Source organism: Saccostrea cucullata, unplaced genomic scaffold (assembly GCF_032062105.1).
Source record: "Saccostrea cucullata isolate Sc308-1 unplaced genomic scaffold, CSIRO_AGI_Scuc_v1 ctg10981, whole genome shotgun sequence".
Lineage (NCBI taxonomy): Eukaryota > Metazoa > Mollusca > Bivalvia > Ostreida > Ostreidae > Saccostrea > Saccostrea cuccullata.
This window is the reverse complement of record NW_026924308.1, coordinates 12934-23437: the sequence shown is the minus strand read 5'-3', so window position 1 is coordinate 23437 and position 10504 is coordinate 12934. Positions and strand designations below refer to the sequence as shown.

The window sequence follows — 10504 nt, the reverse complement described above, 5'->3', positions numbered from 1 at the left end:
GTATATATCTATAGATATTTTATCAAACATTAATTCTTATGTCTTTTCATTTCGCATTGCAGCGATTGTGCGATGTATATAGTTTATCCCACAATGCTCTATATATATGAATGTTTTGACCCACAATTATATACAACATTTTTTTTAATATTAACTCAAAAATTATATTATATATTTTATAAGGACCATATATAACACCTAAATTATGAATATGGCATAGCTATGCAATGTAGAAATGCGAGATCCCACAAACCAGCTTAGAGGGTCGATGCCCACAAACAACCTCATATACCTATATATATATATATATATATATATATATATATATATATATATATATATATATATATATACAGTCATGTTATTGTATTAATTTTGATTTTATATCTTGTATCTATATTTAATATGATATTCTATGATATTATCCTATATGTATAATTGTGAATATGTTTTTAGACAGGGCCACAATAAAACCAGAAGTCTCTGTCGAGACTGTAGCTCTACTGGTTTGTACTTATAACAAAGGAGGAGAAAAGAATCCATTGCCATAAGACCAAAACTGTAGAAGGAGTAGCGTTTTAAAGGAATTTCACAGAAAATTCTATTTTTAGTAACCATGGCACACCATTCATTAAAACTAAAAACCGATGCTCTATTTTATGTATCTTGGTGTAGTCTACATGTGTGCCAAGTAATACTGAAATCAGACCAAAACTGTAGAAGGAGTAGCGTTTTAAAGGAATATCGCAGAAAATTCTATTTTAAGTAAGCATGCAACACTGTTCATCGAAATCAAAATCCAATGCTCTATTTTATGTATCTTAGTGTAGTCTACTTGTGTGCCATGTAATATTGAAATCAGACCAAAACTGTAGAAGGAATGGTGTTTTAAAGGAATTTCGCAGAAAATTCTATTTTAAGTAAGCATGGCAACACTGTTCATCGAAATCAAAATCCAATGTTCTATTTGATGAAGCTAAGTTAAGTCTACTTGTGTGTGAAGTAATATTGAAATTAGACCAAAACTGTAGGAGGAGTAGCGTTTTAAAGGAATTTCACGGAAAATTCTATTCTTAGTAAGCATGGCAACACCATTCATCAAAACTAAAAACCGATGCTCTATTTTATGTATCTTGGTGTTGTCTACACGTGTGCCAAGTAATATTGAAATCAGACCAATTAAAACTGTAGAAAGAGTAGCGTTTTAAAGGAATTTCACAGAAAGCTCTATTTTTAGTAACCACGGCGACACCGTTCATCGAAACCGATGCACTATTTTATGTATCTTAGTGTAGTCTACTTCTTTGCCAAATTATATTAAAATCAGACCAAAACGGTAGGAAGAGTAGCGTTTTGAAAAATTGTTTTCAGACAGACAGACAGCTAGACGGACGGACGATGGACACCTAACTATCGCAAAAGCTCTTCTGCTCTCTGGATAAATAAAGGTCATAAATAGTATTAACAAATATTAAGATAATTACCGGTATACTTTTAATACATTTCAATCTCTAACTTATATCCACAAACGGGAAATTCCTCCTTACTTTTTTTGCAAGTTAAGACCAAAATTGAAAGAAGACATTTGTACAAAAAGCGTATTTCTAGAGTATTAAGTAAGAACTCTTGTGCAGCCGTTTAACAGCTTATTTGCATTTTTTTTCATTTATAAATATTGATAATTACATTGTCACTGGAAAGGCGCTTACTTTATGAAATTGCAACATTATCTTGCAAAGACACTGCTTCATGCTCACATTAATATTTGAACTTTAAATTGTTTAATTGATTAATAATTGTTTCAAATACAGTACAAATATTTTGACGTTTGCATGTACAAAAACATTTTGATGATATCGAGGAGTTCTATAACAATTTTTCGTCTTGCTCTGCTGTTTAAAACTATATACATGTGTACATGTATATCACGTAAAAAAACAATGTTTCAACGACAAAATTGCACGTACGTTTCTTTGAACAATTGTTTACGCCAATGTATTATAAGTTGATTAAATGTGCTTCTTAAAATAAATTTTGTAAACGTGAGAAAAGAAATAAAAGCTTAAACATAATTTTCAGTATTTCTGTCATAAATATCAACAAGAGGCCCATGGGCCACATCGCAAACCTTAGTCTTTTTGACCATGCTGTTCTTTACCTGATTTCCCCTTGCAATACCTACATGTATTGTGATTCCTACCTACCCCACGGATCATAATTTGGACAATTTAAAATCTACGCTAAGCCAGGATGCTTTCGCACAAGTTTTAGCTTTTCTGGTTCAGTAGTTCTATAGAAGAAGAATTTTCCTATACATTTCAATGTAAAACTTGGGTTCCCTAATTTGGATCCGCTTTACCCCGGGGGTCATGATTTGGAGAATTTAAAATCTACACTACGCCAGGATGCTTTCACATAAGTTTCATCTTTTCTGGCCAAGTGGTTCTTGAGAAGATGATTTTAAAAGGTTTTTCCTAGATATTTATGTGTAAAATTTGAATTTCTTATTGTGGCCCTGCCCTACCCCCGAGGGGTCATGATTTGAACAATTTAGAATCTACACTAAGTTTCCTCTTTTTTGGCCCAGTGGATCTTGAGAAGAAGATTTTTTAATGACCCCACCCTAGTTTTGTACTTTCCTGATTATCTTCTCTTGTGAGAAGACTTGGCCCTTCGTTTTAAAAATTTAAACTTCCCTTTACCCAAGGATGCTTTGTACCAGGTTTGGTTAAAATTGGCCCAGTGGTTCTTGAGAAGCCGAAAATGTAAAAAGTTTACGGTCGGACAGACGGACATACGACGGACAAAATTTGATTAGAACCTAAAAAAGATTTAAAAGGAACCTTTTTTATTCAAATTACCCTTAACTGTCGATATCTGACTTCTTTTAGATATTTGTGGTAACCCATAATGCACTGCGACACATTCAACAGGCAGTAAAGTAAACATATAGCTACAATTGCAAGTTTATGCTGACGTCAGAAAATGTGTTCAGAACAATTGTTTATATGGTATGCTAATGTGGGCGCGCCCAAATTCACTTATTTAAGAGATGAATTTACGATTTTGCACCTAACAATCGAATCGAACAATGCAAGAAAAAAATCTGCAACATACCGAATGAATCGTTAATCTTGCATTCCTCTTTGCTCTGCCTTCGCTTTATGCATTCGCTCTCCGTTTTCTGCTTACCTACCGATCACTAAAGGATCACACCATTATAAACAGGGATCTGAACTATAGGACCGGGCTTGGTTTTTCTCTTTAACGACGTTCGATCCTGATATTTAGAGTCTTAAACTTTTTTGCCAAGTATATTTTTAGTTTCTACATACATAGCTAAAAAAATTCAAAACAAAAAAATGGGGGTCAATATGCTTCTTTTGGTGCTACAGTACATTTAATATGACGTTTTTGCACTAAAATTTGTGTCTTAATTAAAAATTACATCTTCAACGTTTTCCCTCAAATATTTTTGTCCAATTAAAGCATGAAACAAAATTAACTCTAAGTCTGTTTAAAAAAAGACACTTTAAAATTGTGACATAGAAAAAGTTTCAAATTGCTTCGCATAATCAATTATTTGACCTTTTTGCACTAATAAAATGTGATTTTTCTGGAATTAAAAACTTAATAAGCAAGAAAATTATTTTAAAGTCTTAAACTTTTTCTGAATTTAAGCAAATAGGTCAAAGTTATCTTGAATATTTAGAAAAGAACATCAAAAGTGGGGGTATATGATGTACATTTTCAAATATAACTAAAAAATGTGAATTTTACGTTAAAATTGGCTCAATTTTATCCCGGATTTTCAGAATATATTTACTATATTTGTCACACTTTGCTGATAGAATTCATAAGAAATAATTTAATAGATATTTCAGAACCAGCATAACATATTTCACTGCAAAAAACAGCTTTGTGTGCAACCAGCATGGAAAAATAGGCATCCAAAATTAACAGTACTGTTATAGTTTAAATGGAAAAAACTGACCATTTTCGTCTATAAAACCTTCCGCCACAAAATATAGTCCCTAGCTTAATTCTACTTGAATGGAATTAAATCGCGGTTTTTTTCATTGAATATAGTTTAATTTGCATTGTAGAATTCAGTTTTATTGTTAGAACCTAAAAATGATGGTTAATTTTATGAATAAAGGACCTGCGCGAAATACGCTCAAAATATCAGGATCGAACGTCCTTAAAAAACTTGTCGATTTCCATTCCGATTAATGGCAATAGGCTTAATACAATTGGTATTTCCTAAACCTTTAATTCAGTGCATAGGTATAGGAAGAACCCTTTCTTTGATTTTCTGAGTTTGTTTGATCCAAATGCAATTATTTAATTGATATTTTTCTTTACTTCTCATTGTGCATAATGGTTTTGTTTGTCTCTATATATATTCTATTCTTTATATATAGGCTATATCCATGGATATAAAAAAAACATGTCATTAATGTGTGCAAATTATATACGCCGAACTGAAATCCAAGAGAGTACAGTTACTGATTTATATATGTAGTCAAAATCAATCAGATTAAACTCTAAGGAATATTTACCATTAAAATTCATCGTAGCTCAATGCTGCCAAGAATACCTGTATCGAGTAACACAGAGTTATTCTTGTCCTCGGAGAAAGTGTGTTTATACTTAGCTGCAGAACTGTAGCTCTCCGAAAAAATATATTGATAGACCGGAAAGCTACAGTGCCACCCATTGTAAGAATTGTAAATTTATGCGCACAAAAGTTGCGATTAGCCTAGTTCTGGATTATTTCTTTCAAATTCTTACGTCAATCGCGAAAAGTATAGATTTGTAAATTAAAATTTCCCTTCTCCTCTAAGAAGTTCTCTCGTAGTTGACATCTGCACGAACTGCGTTGGATCAAATTATCTTGCAAACCAAATTGGCAGTATAAATAGACGAAATTTTAGATTATCTCAATTTTATAGCCAAGAGTGCTATTAAAAATATTGATATGGAATATTTTGTTGTGGAAACAGTGAAAGATTGTGTAAGGAACACACGGTTAGTTATATTTTGATATGACAGTTTTTAAATAAAAATACATAGAGAAATAAACAAAAACAGCGCACTTTTTGTGCGCAATAAATATACAGCTTTTTCAGTGGGTGGCACTGTAGCTCTCCGGTTTGTCAATTTTTTTCGGTGAGCTACAGTTCTGCAGCTAGTTTATACTGAGGTTTGTTCCTCACACTTGCAAATTTGAGTGAAGTAGCTGTTTTTGTTCAATGCCAATGGACCAAATCCCAAAACGTAAACCTGTTAATTCAACTGGAAAATGTAAGTCAGATCCCTCATCCTACGGAAGTCTGGTAGTGTATATTCCGATATACGGTAGGTCGAATATTCATTCACCTACATGTAGAAAATAAAGGTCAAATCCAGCATCTTAAGCAGAAAATAAAATTTAAATCCCTCAATCCATCATCATTATTAGTTTGTGTTCAGGTAGTGCTTCATGTTCACTCATCTGGAAAATGTAGGTCAGATGCAGCATCCGAAGCAAGTCTGGTATTTTACATATCTAGATACATCATCTTTTCAAATTTTGTGCATTAATTAAACATCTTTTCGATAAGTTTTAACTCATTTTGAGGTGCCACCACTTGCAAGTAGAAGGCAACAAAAGAACTACTCGGCGCATAGGACCTTTGAGCAGTAAGGGATCTCTTTCAGTCAGCAGCTAAGGCGACACAGGACCTCCGTTCATACGGTTTCATCCGAATATGGGATTCGAACCCGCAACGTGAGGACCAGTTCCTAACCCTCTACAAACACTCTAGCAAACATTCTTACCACTTCGCTAAGTGGGGGGATAGATTGGAACAAACACGGCCTTTAGCTAGCTACTTGAAAATCTATCTGCTACTAAAATGTATACTTGTCCACTCATCTGGAAAATGCAGGTCAGATCCACCATCTAAAGCAGGTCTGGTAGTGTTCTATCCCTACATAATGATGCAAGTTTGGTCCTGGACGGGCTTATAGTAACTTTGGAATTGACTTTCTGCAAAAACCTTAACTTGGTCCACTCATCTGGAAAATGTTATATAAAATCAGATCCAGCATCCGAAGCAAGTTTGGTAGTGTCGATCCCTGGATGCATTATCCATGACATTTTGGTCCAGGTAGGGCTAATACTAATTGGTAGTGATTTGTTCTAAAATTTGACCCTGTAACATCAACGCAGGACATCTAGACATTGAAAAATAAACAAAATGTCCAATTCCTATAAAACTTTGTGAAGCATTTTTATTAGATAGGCTATACAATGTCATGTACAAATGCATTTGAACTTACAAGTACTTCAACAAAGAAAATGAAATTTTTCACTTTACTATCAAATGATTCAAAGAAGACGTAATGAAAATGTATTCCTCGAATACTAGTAAAATTTTAACTTTTGAATTTGACTAAACAGAAAGTACAGGTAACTGACTAGAAATTAACAAAAAAATTACAAACCAATATTTCAAACTCATTACGTCGATAGTAACCGATAACTGACATAGTTAAGCTTATCAAACTTGGCATCTAATTAAAAATAAACTTAATTGCAACAAGTTAAATAAGTACAACATAACTAATGAAAATATACAGACGTTAAGCAGTCAGCAAAATTGAATCAATACAATACATAATTGTTAGCATGGCAAATATAAACTGACCTCTATAAACACAGAAAGAGTTCATGTCCCATAAACAAGCATAAAGTGAGTGAATGCATAAGACGGAAAATGCATCTATAAAAAATAACATTTAATACTGATTAACAGATCAAATATAATGTCTTAATTATTTTATTCTCTTATTCAAATCAACATTAATTACGATTTGAAGGATTACATTGTTATGATAATATACATTTTGGGTGGATTGGTGGCAAAAATGCAATTTTCAACGTCCATAAGTCCAAATAAAAAGGCTCCGTGATAAATGTAAGTTTTGTTACAACGTATACTAATAATTTTAGAATAAAAATAATAAACAAATCCTTTATACCTGAGATGTCATCTTCTATATACCTAAAGAAAAACTTTCAAAAACATACAGCTCATACAGCTGTATCTGACTATACAAAAGTGAAAATATTATTACTTGTATGAGGAAATAAGAAAAAAAAATAATCTGCATTTGACCAAAGACTTCTTAAATCATAAACCTGAGTTAAGAGTTTGCGCACTTATAATGAAACATCAGCAAAAACTGTACACTTTCCCCATTGCAAACATTTAAAAAATACCCTAAAATATTTTAAAAAGTGTTCAAAGCACATGTTTTAACTATACACAGAACAATATAACTGACAAAGGCAGATAAAACTCATTTTCCACTCATTTTCCACTCAGATGAAGCACTGTCCAAGTGGTAAGCTAAATTCTAAATACTATTATGCTCTGTTGAATTAAATTAGGTTTGAACAACACTGGTGTAATTAAACTGATATAATAGCTACCAGTTATATATTTCTATTTTGTCTTCAAAGTATGTAACTGTACGTATTTAACGAATTCACAATCTTGATTTAATGTCAAATGCTCCACATGTATATCTGCTCCTTCTTTCCAATCATCTTTCTGAGTTCCACAGTGGAAACATGTTGTTACCCCACCATAACCTAAAGAATTCAAACACAGTTTACAGGTACAGATGAAAATTCATACAGATATCTCTAAATACTAAACTGTCTCTTCAAATGGTATGAGTTCATTCAACCATCACTGTGAAATTTCTAATTTTCGTTGGGGGTTCAATTTTCGTTGTTTTCGAGGTATAAAGGGACCCATGAATTCATGTCCACGACGTAATGTAAATTTTTATATGCACAATTATAAAAAAAAAAATCTTCATCCACGAAATCATATCCCCATGAACAAACACTTTTTCCTTCAACCACGAAAATACGACCCCACGAAAAATGTCATTTTATAGTATTTTAAAAAGAGAATACTTGTCTGTTAGGTTGCAAATTCACAGTATACATGTATGCGAAAATAAGGCACTAGATTTCTTACCTTCGTAATAAAATCCATCTTTTGCAAAGTCCAAGGCTCTGTCTTTTATGCTGCTAATTTTGCAGTCTCCAAAAGATTTTTCGCGAGTTTCGATATTTTTATAAGCAGGATATCTATTTGGTGTCAAATCAAATTCTGAAAAAAGTTCTTGTATGATGAGGATTAAGATCATCAGGATATTTGTACATGCAAATAACAATTACATCTAAAAAATATCAACATATCAAGTTATAAACTGAAGGTTTTTTTCCAAATTTAAACAATATTTACAATAAAAAACCCTCCCCTTCTAAATCCGTGCATGCTTTGTTAATATGATTTTAGAAAATGTTTTACTTATGTACATGTATATGTATCCAAATAATAAGTAAATTCTAACATATCTAAACGGTACATAATCTTACAAAATCATATTTGATTAAATATTTCAAGAAAACAAACAGTGATCAATCTCAGAATCTGAAAAACAATACGAATCGTTAACAGGACAAAACATGGATCTCTAGAATCACAAGTGCTTAGGAGGAATAAGTATCTCCCGTTTACCAGATAGATAAGTTGGGAGCTCTCAGTATTAATTAGATAAAATAAAGTAATCAGTAGTCCAATTACTGGTTTAATCAATGGCCTAAACTCTGTCTAAAATATGTTAGTCAAAATATGACCCAATGAAAAGTATAGTAATTTTATAAACAAGGTCATTAAATCGACAAACGAGATCATTGAAAGCCTTGTAACATTTATTTTATCATCAAGGACCTGTCTGTTATTTTAATTTGAATATGATTAGACTCAGAATATGATCTCCTTTATAATTACCAAATCAGTTGTAGAACACAAAAACACCACATGCATTAGCAAAATACGTTATTGCATTAAGGATTCTCTTCACATTTTGAATGTATGACAGTATTTGATGGCATTAAAACATGTTTTAATATAATGCATATGAAGGAAATGTTAAATTAATTATAAATACTGTAAACTGTCTTGGAATCTATAATGGACACAGCAAAACAGTGCAAAAAAAAAAAAAAAAAAAAAAAAAACTGGTTATGTAGACTGAAAGAGTTTGAATGTTTTTTAAACTCTTGAAGATATAGAAATTAAACTATTTTCAGAAAGTGTCAGACCCTATAATTTCCCTAATTATTTCTAAACTTTTATATATGTGGCGACTATACTTGAAAATCCGTATCAAGATATATAAAGAACTTCAAGGTAAATAAAGTAATTTTCTCTTTTCTTTGGAGAAAAAAGAAAGAATAAAGCGCAAAACTCTTATCAGGAAAATTTCAGAAGGGCGGATAGGTATAACCGAATTTGAAACCGAAGTCAAAGGTTTAAAGACATCATGGGTTACAAAACTTGTTTAAAAAACAAGGATTCAAATAAATTGTTCAGCGCTTGTTTAGGGATATGTAGATTTCCCTTATTTGTTGAATATAAATATCACTAAAATACAAGAATTCAAAATCAAATGTTTCCCACTGCTTTGTAAAGAAATTATATTTGCATTCAATGAATGTAAACATATTTATTAGAAAAAAAAAAACAGCTACAGAATGTATAGTCTCACAAAAACATAATGTATAAAGAAAAACCGCTGTTTCTTTCAAACTGGATCAAAAGTGGTTATGAATATGTTAATGATCTCTCTAATGAATATTGGTTTAAGAAATAAATGAATTGAAGAAAATTTAAAATGTTCCCAAAACTACCTTTTAAAGTACGTGATTTTAAAAAAGTGCATTTTAGAAAAATATCCCGAAAATAAAACGACAATGTACAGAAAATAAATGTAACCCATAGCTTTGCTACAAGTTTCAAGGTTTTTTTTAACAAGTTGAGGGCCAAAACTTAAAATTCTTCTACAATATTTTGGTAACCAAAGCATAAAATCTATAATGGAAAGATATTGGGCTCAGATATTTAGCATTGATGATTTCCACTTTACAACGAAAAAGTCAGAGAAATATTTGATAAAAAATATGGCAGACTTTAAATTTCAAATTAATGCATAAATTATGGGCTTGAAATAAGTATGTTAGTACATTGTAACTGAAAAAATACAGTGTTGTTGGTTTTTTAGTGCTTTTTATATCCTTTTTCGCCAACTGTATCTTCACAGATCCTCCCGTATATCCATTATTTCTTTATCTATATTTTCTGTTCTTATAATTTTTTTTTTGGTCATGTCTTTCATCATTTGACGTTTTTTACTATTTATTTTGTTTCCAACCTTTGCAAATAAGTTCTTTCCACTTTTCCCTTTCGATTTTTACTCACGTACCGTTTGTTTTTAATATTTTTGAATTCGTGCACGAGTTATCTACGAAATCCTTTAGAATACAGAACAATCGTTCGTTGTATCTTTCGACTTCATACGACTTATAACTTATAATAGTCTTATCATTTTGGCAATTCTAATTTCCTTTCAAATATGTCTATTAAAGATAACC

At 31.5% G+C, this 10504-nt stretch overlaps 1 long non-coding RNA gene across 1 annotated transcript; it reads right to left on the bottom strand.

Annotated features, from left to right (window-relative positions):
* Positions 1-6983: 6983 nt before the first annotated feature.
* LOC134266183 (uncharacterized) lies at positions 6984-8186 on the bottom strand. Its single transcript, XR_009991913.1, has 2 exons — positions 8043-8186; positions 6984-7645 (listed from the first exon to the last, which is right to left on the bottom strand). It is a non-coding gene; the product is annotated as an uncharacterized LOC134266183 (long non-coding RNA).
* Between the last annotated feature and the right edge of the window lie 2318 nt (positions 8187-10504).